We start from the raw sequence: 11,330 nt of genomic DNA, 5'->3' as shown, positions 1-11,330 counted from the left end.
GCAATGGGATGCGGATATAGGTGTCCTCAAAATTTGTGCATGAATCAGATCCGCATTACGAAACCGTGCTTGGTAAAGCAGGGAACTGTGGTGCAACGTGAAAAACCAGCCTTCCTTCCATTGTGCACCCAGAGATGCTTGCAGAAGCCTGGGAGGAAGAGGAGGAGGAAGAGAACCAGGGAAGGAAGGGAGGAAGGGGTGGGTCAGAGAAAGTAGGTACAAGAAGGCACCTGGGAGTCAAACCTTGAAAATCTGGAGTTGGCATCTCTGTTCCCCACTCACTCACGTGACCTTGGACAAGTCACTTGATCTCTCAGCCTCAGTTTTCTCATCTGTAAGATAGGAATACGAATACCCATCCAAAGAAATAATGTATCCACAGGGCTTAACATAGTGACCTTAATGAGCACTCAGTAAAATAAAAGGTATTCAGCAAAGAAGGAAGAATTGAAGGAAGGTTCTGGGGAGCGGGGAGGGAAAACCCATGCCAAACGCGTGATTCTGTGGAATCACAGAGAAGTTGCTCATGAAACCGGGATTGTGCTCCTCTCTCTTTTTCTTTTTCAAATTTGGGGACATGAAGCCCAGAGGCCGACCTGGGATCTACTTCAGGTTACCCTCAGATTCCAGAAGCTGCCATTCATATGCTGCTTTGAAATAAACCTCAAAACCACCAGCACACAGCTTGCAGAGCTCACCCTCTGCTCCACCGGAGACTGCAGACACACAAGCACACGGAGACACACACAAGCACACAGACACGCACGCTCAGGGCATCTCCAGGTGCCCCTTTGTGTACCGCCTGCGCCAGGCCTGCACATACCCAAGTGGACTTGGACAGCCAAACTCTGCCTCTCCTGGTGAGAATCAAAAGCAGTTCCCCTTTTATCACTCTGAGTTGATTATCTGAGCACCTCCCACCCCACGTCCCATGTCCCAGCCTAACTGTCCCATGTCCAGTTCCTCTGTAACCTGTTGTCAGAGCCCTGTGCTCCTTCAGTGTGTGGCTCTCAGCATGGCTTACCGTCACATGTGGATGTGCCGGTGATTGAATTAGTCCCTGCTTCCCCTTCTAGACATTCCTTTGCTTCAGTTGGAGAAACAGAGTCTGTTTGGCTGATCCTGCGCCTCTCACCAAGCCTGGCAAACAGTCAGAGTTTAATAAATACATGTGGAATGTTGGAACAGATGAATGAGCTCCTAACAGTGAGACTTTTCCAACTCAAGGTCTCAACACCTTGCACCCCCTCCCCTGAACGTGCCTCACTTCAGGGCCCTTGACCTTGTAAGGTTCCCTAGCTCGGCCACCACGGGTACCCAGGGCCTCTGCTCTGTAGCCTCCCAGCCAGGTGGGGCCCACCCTCTGGAGTTCAGAATAGCCACTCCTTACCAGCAGTGACACCCAAGGCCTCTCTTCCAGGATGGGCAGCCATTCCACCTTGGCTTTCCCCAGCTCCAAACTGGGTCTTAGTGTCTGTCACAACTAGGATACGGCCACTCCAAAGGGGTCTTGGGGCCAGTGACCCCTTTTTCCTACCTGCCATCCTTAGCACTTTCCCTCCCCTCCTCTATACCCTTGACTCCGGTCTCAGATTCCCTTTAAAAACATTTACATTTCTGCTCTTCCTCGGGGGACTGTCTGTCTCTCTAATAAATAGAACATGCGCCACTGCTCTTGCCTGACCCTAGAGCAACACTGGGGGGTGGGGGGAGTCTTAGGACGCCCCGGCTGCTGCCATTCCTGTCCATGGAGGCCCCGTGGTCCAACCTATCCCTTCCACGCTGCCCTGACCCCCATGTCATTGTCTGATCCCTCTCCCCGGAGCCGGGGACCATTCTGTGCCCTCCCCCTCATTAAATCGGCGGCCATCACACTCGGGAGCAGAGACAGAGGCAGCTGCCCAGCTTCCCAGCCCGGAGTGGGCCCAAGGGGTTGATTAGCATATTGTTGTGAGGGAAGGTCTGGAGTAATCCTTTTTCCTATTGACACTGAATAACCTCACCTGAAGCCCGCCCCCACTCCAGGGGCCAAAAGCAGCCAGAGAACCCTCGGATTCCCTCCCCACGCCCCTCCTCCTCCCTCCATCCCCTCTCCCTCACTCTCTCCAGCCTCTTCTCCAGCCTTTTACAAAAAATGCAAACACAGAGGTCGCCTGGGAAAAGCTCATCCTCCCAACCTCCTCCTCAGGCCAAGGCCCCAGCCTCCCTTACAGCTGGGGGTGCCTTCACCAACCAATGCTGGGCTCCTGCCTGGAAAGCCACCAGAATGACAAATCTTTGGACAAATTACTGATTTCTCATCTAATTTACATCCAATTAGTGTGAGTGAAATGAATCATGTGGTCAGCCCCTCAGGGGGAACATTGAGATAACAAATGCCCCGGGCTTCTTTCCTGGGGAACTGACGGGCCCTGGGGGAAGTCTATGATTTACCCCCGGGTCAGAGGCCCCCTCCCTTCCCCCCAGGCAGGTTATCCAACCCATAGATCAACCCTGCCCCCTCCCTGCAGTCCTGATAGGCCAGTAAAAAAAAAAAAAAAAATGGGGTGGGTGAAAACCAGATCTGGGTTGAGCCCCCCAGATTTAGAATGCAGCAATAGGGTCTTGGAGCAAGTGGCACATTCTGAACTGGTGGCCCTCGAGCACAGATTCTTCGACATCCCCACAAGGACCTTGGGAGACAGGCAGTCCCAGGCTCTGGTGATCCGAGCACTGTTGCCACTCACCACACGCCAGGCCCTGTGTTCAGTACCTAACCCCCATGATATGGCCTCCTCTTGACAGGAAGGGAAACTGAGGCTCAGACAGGACTCCCTCAAGCTTCTGTAGCCAGGAAGGTCAAGACTGAATATTGGTTTGATGTTGCCAGAGTCCAGGAACTTGACCATTGTGGTCTGTCTGCTCCATCCACTTGCAGAGAAGGGTGAGGCTGAGGAGAGCAGGGGAAATACCTGCCCGAGGTCACAGAGCCAGCTTTGGCAGAGAGGGATGGCCACCAGCAGGCATTTCCTCTTCGTGTAGCCAGGCTGCACCTGGGACTCCTGGGAGTAGAAAGCACTGTTCCAGGGTAGAAGTGGATGGATTATCCAAGGCCATCCCCACCCAGAGGGGAACCAGAGACCCATACACACACACACCTTCCCGCGACTGGGTCACCGCTCCTGTCTTCCTGCCCGAGGAGCAGCAGACGGAACTCAGCAATGTTTTTCCAAAACAAGAAAGATGACTTTCCACAACCGTTTGAAGTGGGAAGACAGGGGCGAGCGGGCAGGGCGGGGTGGGGGGCACGGGTTTCTTGTCTGAACAGTGCAGTAGCTGCATGTTTGGGATGAGTTTGATCTTCCTGTGTAAACTTGTTTCTAGTCTGCTATTTAAAACCTGGCATATGGATGGGATCTCAGCTCCCAGTACTGGCAGTCCTTAACATTCACAGCGACTAAATAAAAAGGGAATTTTAAAAACCAAATGCAGTTTTACCCCAGAACGAGGCAAAGAGAAAACTACTAAGAAGTTAACAACTCCTGAACTTGAGCCCAGCCAACCCTCTAAATGTGGGGGCCTCTGTAATGCGGTGCTGGGTTAGGAGCAAGGGAACTGACATTTTCTGAGCACCTCATGCAGGACTTGCTTTCTGTGCTGGGGTCTCAATCCCAGGATTAGAGTTAGGGTTAGGGTGAAGGTTAGGGGCATGGCCTTCACAGCAAGTCACTAGGGTTTGAAGCCCAGCTCTGTCACTCACTACCTGGGTGACCTTGCAAAAGTTCTTAATTTCTCTGAGCATCCTCAGCTGGAATGGACCTAACTCACAAAGATGTAAAAATGATGCGGGCCATGTCTGTAGCCGTGCAGCAGGATGCTCTCGGCATGTACTAAGTGTGCACATACCCACTGCCGTTATTATCTGCCTGGGGGAGTGAGGATTATTTTCCCCATTTTTCAGTTTCCGAGGTTGCAGAAGATGCTGGGTGCATGGGAGGGGGTGTCCGATCCATCTCTTTCAAGGATGGAAGGTAACCTGTAGTCTAGCAATGTGGCGAGTGGAGTGGGAAGAGAGGCCTAGGATGGGCAGGAAATGAGAGTATTGAAATCTGCGGAGAAGGAAGCAGGGTCATAGGGGTGGGTGACTCTGGTCACTAAGGCAGGAGTGGAGAAACGAGGCTCCTGGGGGAGCAGTCAGGCTGATTCCTCCATGGGTGCCCAGTAAAAATAGCAATTATTAAGTATTTCGCATGTGCCCAGCTCTGCCCTAAATGCTTTAGAAGTTCCGGGATGTTTGGGTGTTTTTTTTTATTTGTTTGCTTGTTTGTTTCACTTAAATCTCAAAATGGCTCATTGAAGTGGTTATTATTTTCAAATGGGTTCAGACAAATAAAAAACAAATTTATGCAGCTCATTAGACAAGGAGTAGACCAGCGGTGAGGCCCCCGTCTACTGCCTCTGAGAGCACAGGTCTTGGCACCAAGGGGCATCCTGTGGCAGAGAAGGAAGAATTGTACCCGGGAGAAAGCAGAAAGAGCCCCTTGGGCCCAAGTAGGTAATCAAGTCAGCTATAAGCCTGAGGCTGGCTCCTTGGGACAGAGGCCCCTAAGACCCATCTGGGACTTCTTACACAGCCCCCTGACAATCAGACTAAGTCACTTGACCAACCAGCAAGAAACCATGCCCTGACCATCCTACAGAGGGAACCACCATTCCCCAGATGTGTGACCACAGTTTCCTGATCTATAAATGGGGAGCTCATGAAAGCTACAGAGTTGTTAATGAGGATGAAGAATGCAGCCAGAACCCTACCAATGAGGAGACTGAGGTTCAGAGTGGTGGGAATGCTTGTCCCACTGAGCAGCAGCAGAGACAGAGAGCAAAAATGCTTAATTTGAGCACTGCTTAGTCAACAGAGCTGTAAATGGGGCCGTGGGTGTTGGTGGGGGGAATCGTCTGGCTGTCTGTGTGGGGAATCCAGTCACCTGAGGACCAAGACCCATGTCTTGGGTTATCTTTGGCTCACTTGTCCCCAGACACATGGAACTTCCCGGCTTCTCAGGGGCTGCCTCCCCGCCACATCCCATTGCAGCTCTGGTTTCTCCAGAGCATCCCTTGGGAGGAAGAACTGTATCCTGATGCAGAGATCTGCCCCAGGCACTGAGGACTCGCGGGCTCCCAGCTCCTGCCTCGGAGCCTGCCACTGTTAAGACTTATGGCTGCCTCATCTCTCCCCCTCGCTGGGTCTGGCTACATCACTTATCTCTCCGACGCTGACCTGCCAGCAGCTGCAGGAGGCTCTCTCCGGTAAGATTTGATTAATGAGGTTCAGCAGCAACAAATCAGTCTTATGGAGCAGCCCTCCCCTCTCGGGGACACACTCTCACAACACCCGCTGCATACAAACCGCCCAGCGGGTGTGGGGCGGCTCCCAGGTCTGCCTGTCAGCAGCCCCAGGCTCCGCACCCCAGTTCCAGCTCCAAGGCTCAGACCCCACTGGAGCTCAGGGCCCATCCTCCAGCGCATACTGCGCCCTACACTTGTTTGTCCCCTTCTCTTTATGAGAATCAGAGAGAATTCTTATAACAGTGCACATGATAATAGCTACTATTTGTGGGTTCACCATATGCAAGGCACTTCACAGCTTATTTGATCACCAAGCCCATAGCATGAGGATATTATTATCCCCTTATTACAGATGAGGAAACTGAGGAGCGAGTGGGCAGGTCGAACTTGAACTTCTGCATTCTGGCCTTTACACTGCTTCACGTGATTGAAGTCTTGATAATCTTTGGAAACATGGTGAAAGGCATGTTCTTCTTGGAAAAAACGTGTGTACTATACACACGTTGCCATATGACTTAGCCTATGCACCTGAAACCCCACCCACAGTCCTGGGGACCCCCCCCCCACTCACACTCACTGTGAAAAGAGCCTATCCTACTCGGTGTCAAATGCACCAAACCCAAGACCTGCTTCCTGATCTCATTGACTCGCTGTCCTTGGCAAAATTCACGCCATGGGAGAGCAGGAAGGCTCTTCTCTCTGAGTTCCCAACCACTCTGTGTGCATCACCCACCCCACCCCTTTCCTTGCCCCAACTGTTTTATTGGAACTGTTTGTTTCTCCAGCAGTTACAGGAAGCCCATGGCACATTGCGGTCCATCTACTCCTTTGCAGTATAATCGGCACATCATTCAAGTGCATGTCCCTCCCACCATTGGTGACCCCATGTCACCTTCTTGGGAACCTTTCTCAAGTGGGCATCCTGCTCGCTTGTCCAGCCCCCGAACACACACCTGCTCTTGCCCCCAGACTGCCAGACCTTGATCCACCCCTTCCTTGCAAGCTGAAAGAGCTGCAGATCTCCCCTTTCCGTTCCCCTCTTTACCTTCCCCAAAGCCCTCACATCCCAGAAACATTTTTCAGGGATTTGCCAATAGTCCCTTTTTCATCTGCTGGGGCAAGAGTCATCTTTGCATATAGATGTTTTGTAATAGATGCTGCATTGATTATGTAAAGTTCTTTTGGGAATCGCCTGACCATTTCTGGGTCCTTACTGACCAGGTCCACCTCCAACATACATCTCACATCTCCTGGGTCAGCAATGCCGAGTTGCCTGAGCCACTGGCTGGGGGGGAAAATGGTGCAGGCCCAGGTGTGGTAGGGACAAATGACTTTACCCATCCCAGAGGGATCTGCAAGGCCAACTCTGCTGTAGCTGGGCTGGCCGAGGAATGGCCGTTTAATCTGAGTATGTTCCTCAGCCGGAAATTAAAATGACCCTGGTGATGCGCATTTTTTGTACTTTGCAGTGTACAAAGCAAAGCACACTCTTCTGTTAGCTCATCCTGTCCTCACAACGTGCCTGAGTGGGAGAGGTTATAGCTGTACCCACTTTACAGAGAGGGAAAGGTTGGTGTGGAGAAGGAACTTGCCCAAGATAGTGTGGCTCACGTGTGGCAATTCCAATCCTGGAGTCCAGCTCATGGAATTGTGAGATCTGTGCTTTTTCTCTTACATCATTTTGTTTAAAAGTTCATTTTGGAGAAGGGCATTTACAAAGTGCTCTCAGATTTTCTCCCAAGGAACATGGGGAGAATAGCACGTTGTTATGTGCAACTGTGCCTCTTAGGATGAGAAGACCAGGTGGACAATCATTTGCAGATTATTTGAGGATGACTATAACATAAATACTTAAAATAGATGTGCCCAGCCCCCTCCCAAGCTCAAAACAAACCCCAAGTTTTTGGCATTGTTCTTTCCCCCAGGGAATGGCCCTTGGAGTCAGTGTGTAAGTCACCCAGAAGAGGGAGCTAATCATTTTGGAGGTGTGGGATGTGGACACAGAAGGTCAGTGTCAGATCAACAGCCCAGGTGACAGAAGTAGAAGGGGGTTCCTATGGAAGCCTGCACCTCCTGTCACTGGGATCAGGGAGCTTCCTGGGACATCAAGGAAGCTCTGCAGGGATGCTGAAGATCTGTCGTCTCTGGCAGCAGACCCTTGGGTGGGGTCTGAAGGCATGGCGACCCCTTGCCTCTTCCTCTGGCCAACTTCCATCCATTGGACAGCTGAGTCCCAGGAGACCTCTTGGTTGAGTGGCTCACAGAGAGACTTAGTGCTGCCTCCCCTAATCCCATCGTGGCTTTGGCACTTGCTAGCTTCCAAGAGCACAGAACACTTTAAAAATGGTTCCTACACCAATGCAGAACATGAGCTGTGGGAGAGAGACAAGGTCAAGTGGAGTTGGTGGGGGATCCGGTATGCCCAAGCCAGAGGCAGCAGAACTCCCTCTCTGCCTGCTCGCTGGCTGGTATTCCCTGCGGTAACTCCGGAGCTTCCCCTGGAGCTTCCTGCTCTGGCTTCTACCTGAACTTGGCATCCCCATGTGCCAATTAGAGTCACACCTCCCATTTAACCAGAAGCACATTTTCCAGCTTGTTCCTCCACCAGGCTGGGCTCCAAATGCCTCTTGTGGTTGTTTCCCGAAATCAAATCCAACCTCAAAGCATGAAGATTTGCCATTATTAAAGACGAGCAAAAGCATATGCCCCAGGCTCTGGAGAGAATTTCTAATGAGGATTCCAAAGATCACAGCCGACTCATGAGCTCTTGGAAGCCGATGGGCCCTTAACAGTCATGAGCCCTCTAATTATGCTCCCTGCACATCCCAGCTGTACCCACCGCTATGCCTGCGCCGCACTGCTCCCACGACAGTCGTCTCTGTGATGTAGAGACGGTGTTTAAAGCCAGCGTATAAAGGGTGAAAACCAGGCATGGTCAAAATTACCCTTACAAATCCCTTAGGAGGGAGGCCAGTATCCCACCTCTCAGTCAGTCCAATACGGCAGGGGGTTCTCCCTCAGTGTTGGAACAAATCACTTTTCTTTGGGTTAAGCACCAGATGAGGCTGTTGGCTTGATTTGAGGGTCCATGTGACATAAAAGATGCCTGTCTTGGAACACTGGAATCACCCTCAGGGCGATACTCACAGGAAAGAGGCACAGAGAACTCAAAAGCCACTGGGGAAACAGCAGGATCCATCTTCTGTCTCATGCTTGTCCCTTGAGTGAAACAGGGAGTCATATCCCCTACCTTATTTTTTCAGACACACTCTTTATTCTTGTTATTATTATGCTGTATGCATATGCGTGGCAGAATTCAAATATATGAGGTGTGATCTCCTGGAAGTACATCCGGGCATCATGTGTGTTTACACCCTGCAAGGCTAATTCTGCATCCTAAATGCCACTTCTTCCAGGAGGCATTCTCTGACTGCCTCTGCTAGAAGTGGTACAGAACCTCCTTTGTGCCCATCTGATGACAGATGCCACCCCTGCCTCCTATCCTAGTAACTATGTGTATATCTCACCTCCCCAAATGGGTCAGGGTCCTCATCTATTTCACCTTGGGGTCCCTCTAGCACTTGGCTCAGTATCTCCCATACGTCCCTAATTGATAATCATTGATTCAAAGACCAGATATATGAATGAATGAATTTCCAAAAAAGTCATCTTGGGACATGGGAACGGCTCTGTCTTGCTGACACAGAAGTGCTGTACGCCAGGATTTCAGGTAGACTAGGTCAAGGACTTCCATTCTGACCCAACCCCACAGATTCTATAACTCTGGGGAATATCTCCGTGCCTCCTCCCTTCCCTGCCTCCTCCTGGCTGCCCTCCTGTTCTGATGCATCATGCAGAGCACGTCCACAAGGCAATGAGTGCAGAAGCCCGGCCCCAGAGCCTTCCAGGTAGGAAGGGCAAGCGTCAGCATGCCCATTTCATCAGGAGGACACTGAGCCTCAAGGAGGCACTTGTCAGCTCACAGTCATATGACTAACGAATAGCAGGGCCTGGATTGGTGATTGCCAGCTGTGCCCCTGCCTCCGCCTTCTATTTACTCACAGACTACCTCTGGGTAGGGGTGCCATTCTGGTCATAATATGCATCCAGATTCTGTGGTGAGCCCCTTCCTGCCAGACCAATGAGAGGCCAGTGGACAGTGTCCTGGTAACTCCAGTCCCATGGAATGCTGTCAGTAGGACCAAATGTCCCATTGCAAATGCCAAGTCCCCTGTCCCCTTTACAGGATCCCTTGGGGGTTCTGGGGTTTCTGTTTCCTTCCATGACCCAGGTTTGTGGCTCTGTACCAAACACCACTGGCTGGGTCCCCTGCCTTCCTCCTTCTCGCCCATTTCCCTGTGGCCCAGGACTGTCTCCACTCCTCCAGAGGGGCAGAGCTAACACATGTGGATTCAAATCCTAGCTCAATTGGGTACTTGCTGATCACTGACAGGTCACTAAAGTGCTCTGAGCTTAGTTTCTTCCTCTGTAAAACTACGATGACAACACTCACATCAAAGTTTTGCTGACGTGAAGTCAACGGCCTAGAAGTAACCAGAGTCTTGGCTCAGACCTCTTTTAGCTGGAATTCAGAAGAATGTGGGGGCATGCCACACAGCAACTCAGACCAGGGTTCCACTCCTAGATTCTGCACTTACTCACTTGCTGTGTTACTCTGGGAAATTTACTCAGCGTCTCAGCTTCAAATTCCTTACCAGTAAAATAGGGATAAAAATAGTAACTAACCCATGGGGCTGCTTAGCAATGAAAGGAAATAACTCACATTAACAGCTTAGCACAGTGTCTGGCACTTAATCAGGACTCAATAAATGTGATCCATTAATTATTAGCCATTATTAATTATGTCAGCGACTGGTAGAAAGAGCTGATTTGCATGAGGTTTTATCTACAAGGATGGGGAAGTAAAAAAGATATTTGTCTCCAGTATTGGTCCTCGGGGCTGTCTGGTATCTAAGCCCTAACAAGGGAGTGAGCAGAAGACAGGAGGAATGGGAAGGAGCCATTTTCAGGTACCAGGTTACAAAGATGGTTTAGGACAGTGGCCTACCCAGGAAATGTAAGCTATTTACTTACTGAGCAGCTACTATGGTCCAGGACCATGCTCAGGATCAAGTGGCAAACAAGAGACATAGCCCTGCCTTCATGGAGCACAGTCTACTGGCACTTCTGGGTCTGTACCTTGGGGGCACCTTCCTGGGGGTGTTCCAGCAGTAGCAGGAGGGTGACATGCCAGCCTTTCCAATTCCATGATTCAGATATCTGTGGAAAAGTCTGGAAAAACAGAATGTTGGAGAGCAATGATCCATCTCACAGAAGACGCCCCAGGATGCTTGCAGCAAGAACAGGTGAGACTGTGGAGGAACAGGTGTTATGCAGGAGAAAACCTGAGAGAGTGCATTTAGGGCTACTACTATTGAGGGGTCACATCCTTCCTTAATGTTAGTGAAACTGGAGGAAATCAAGGATCCCACTGTGGTACACCTCCTGCCACATCCAGAAGGGATGGCTTATGCCCCTCATGGGGCCTCCCAGATTCAGACTCACCTGACACCATGGCTCCACTATTTATTCTGCACACAGTTTGCAGGACACAGCCAGCACTCAGCTTTCGACAAGGTACACAGGGACATAACAGGTACACAGTGAAGAGGGAGGCGCTCCGCACATCAAGCTATCTACTTATTGAGATAACATCAATGACCCTACCTGGCATGGACCAGGTGCTTAAGACACATCAGGTAGGTCTCGTATGCTGCACCCCTGCACACAATGAATCCTGTTGGACCCTGAGCTGCCTGCCCCTAGCCTGGAAGACCATCTCCCAGGCCCTGACACCTCAAAGTCCCCAGCACTGGCCTGCCTCCTCTCTGCATCCCTGTCAGAAGGTCCCACAGAAGCAGTTAGGCCCGCAAATGTCCTGGGAACCTGAACCACCCAGGCACTGGGGGGGGTGTTTTGCGTGTGCGTGTGCGTGTCTTGTGCGT

At 51.1% G+C, this 11,330-nt stretch overlaps 1 long non-coding RNA gene across 1 annotated transcript; it reads right to left on the bottom strand.

The window, feature by feature from the left end:
- Nucleotides 1-242: 242 nt before the first annotated feature.
- LOC125610396 lies at nucleotides 243-3,194 on the bottom strand. Its single transcript, XR_007340420.1, has 3 exons — nucleotides 2,727-3,194; nucleotides 1,025-1,140; nucleotides 243-332 (listed from the first exon to the last, which is right to left on the bottom strand). It is a non-coding gene; the product is annotated as an uncharacterized LOC125610396 (long non-coding RNA).
- Between the last annotated feature and the right edge of the window lie 8,136 nt (nucleotides 3,195-11,330).

This window comes from Marmota marmota, unplaced genomic scaffold (assembly GCF_001458135.2).
Source record: "Marmota marmota marmota unplaced genomic scaffold, marMar, whole genome shotgun sequence".
Taxonomy (NCBI): Eukaryota; Metazoa; Chordata; class Mammalia; order Rodentia; family Sciuridae; genus Marmota; species Marmota marmota.
This window is presented reverse-complemented; position numbering and strand designations above follow the sequence as displayed.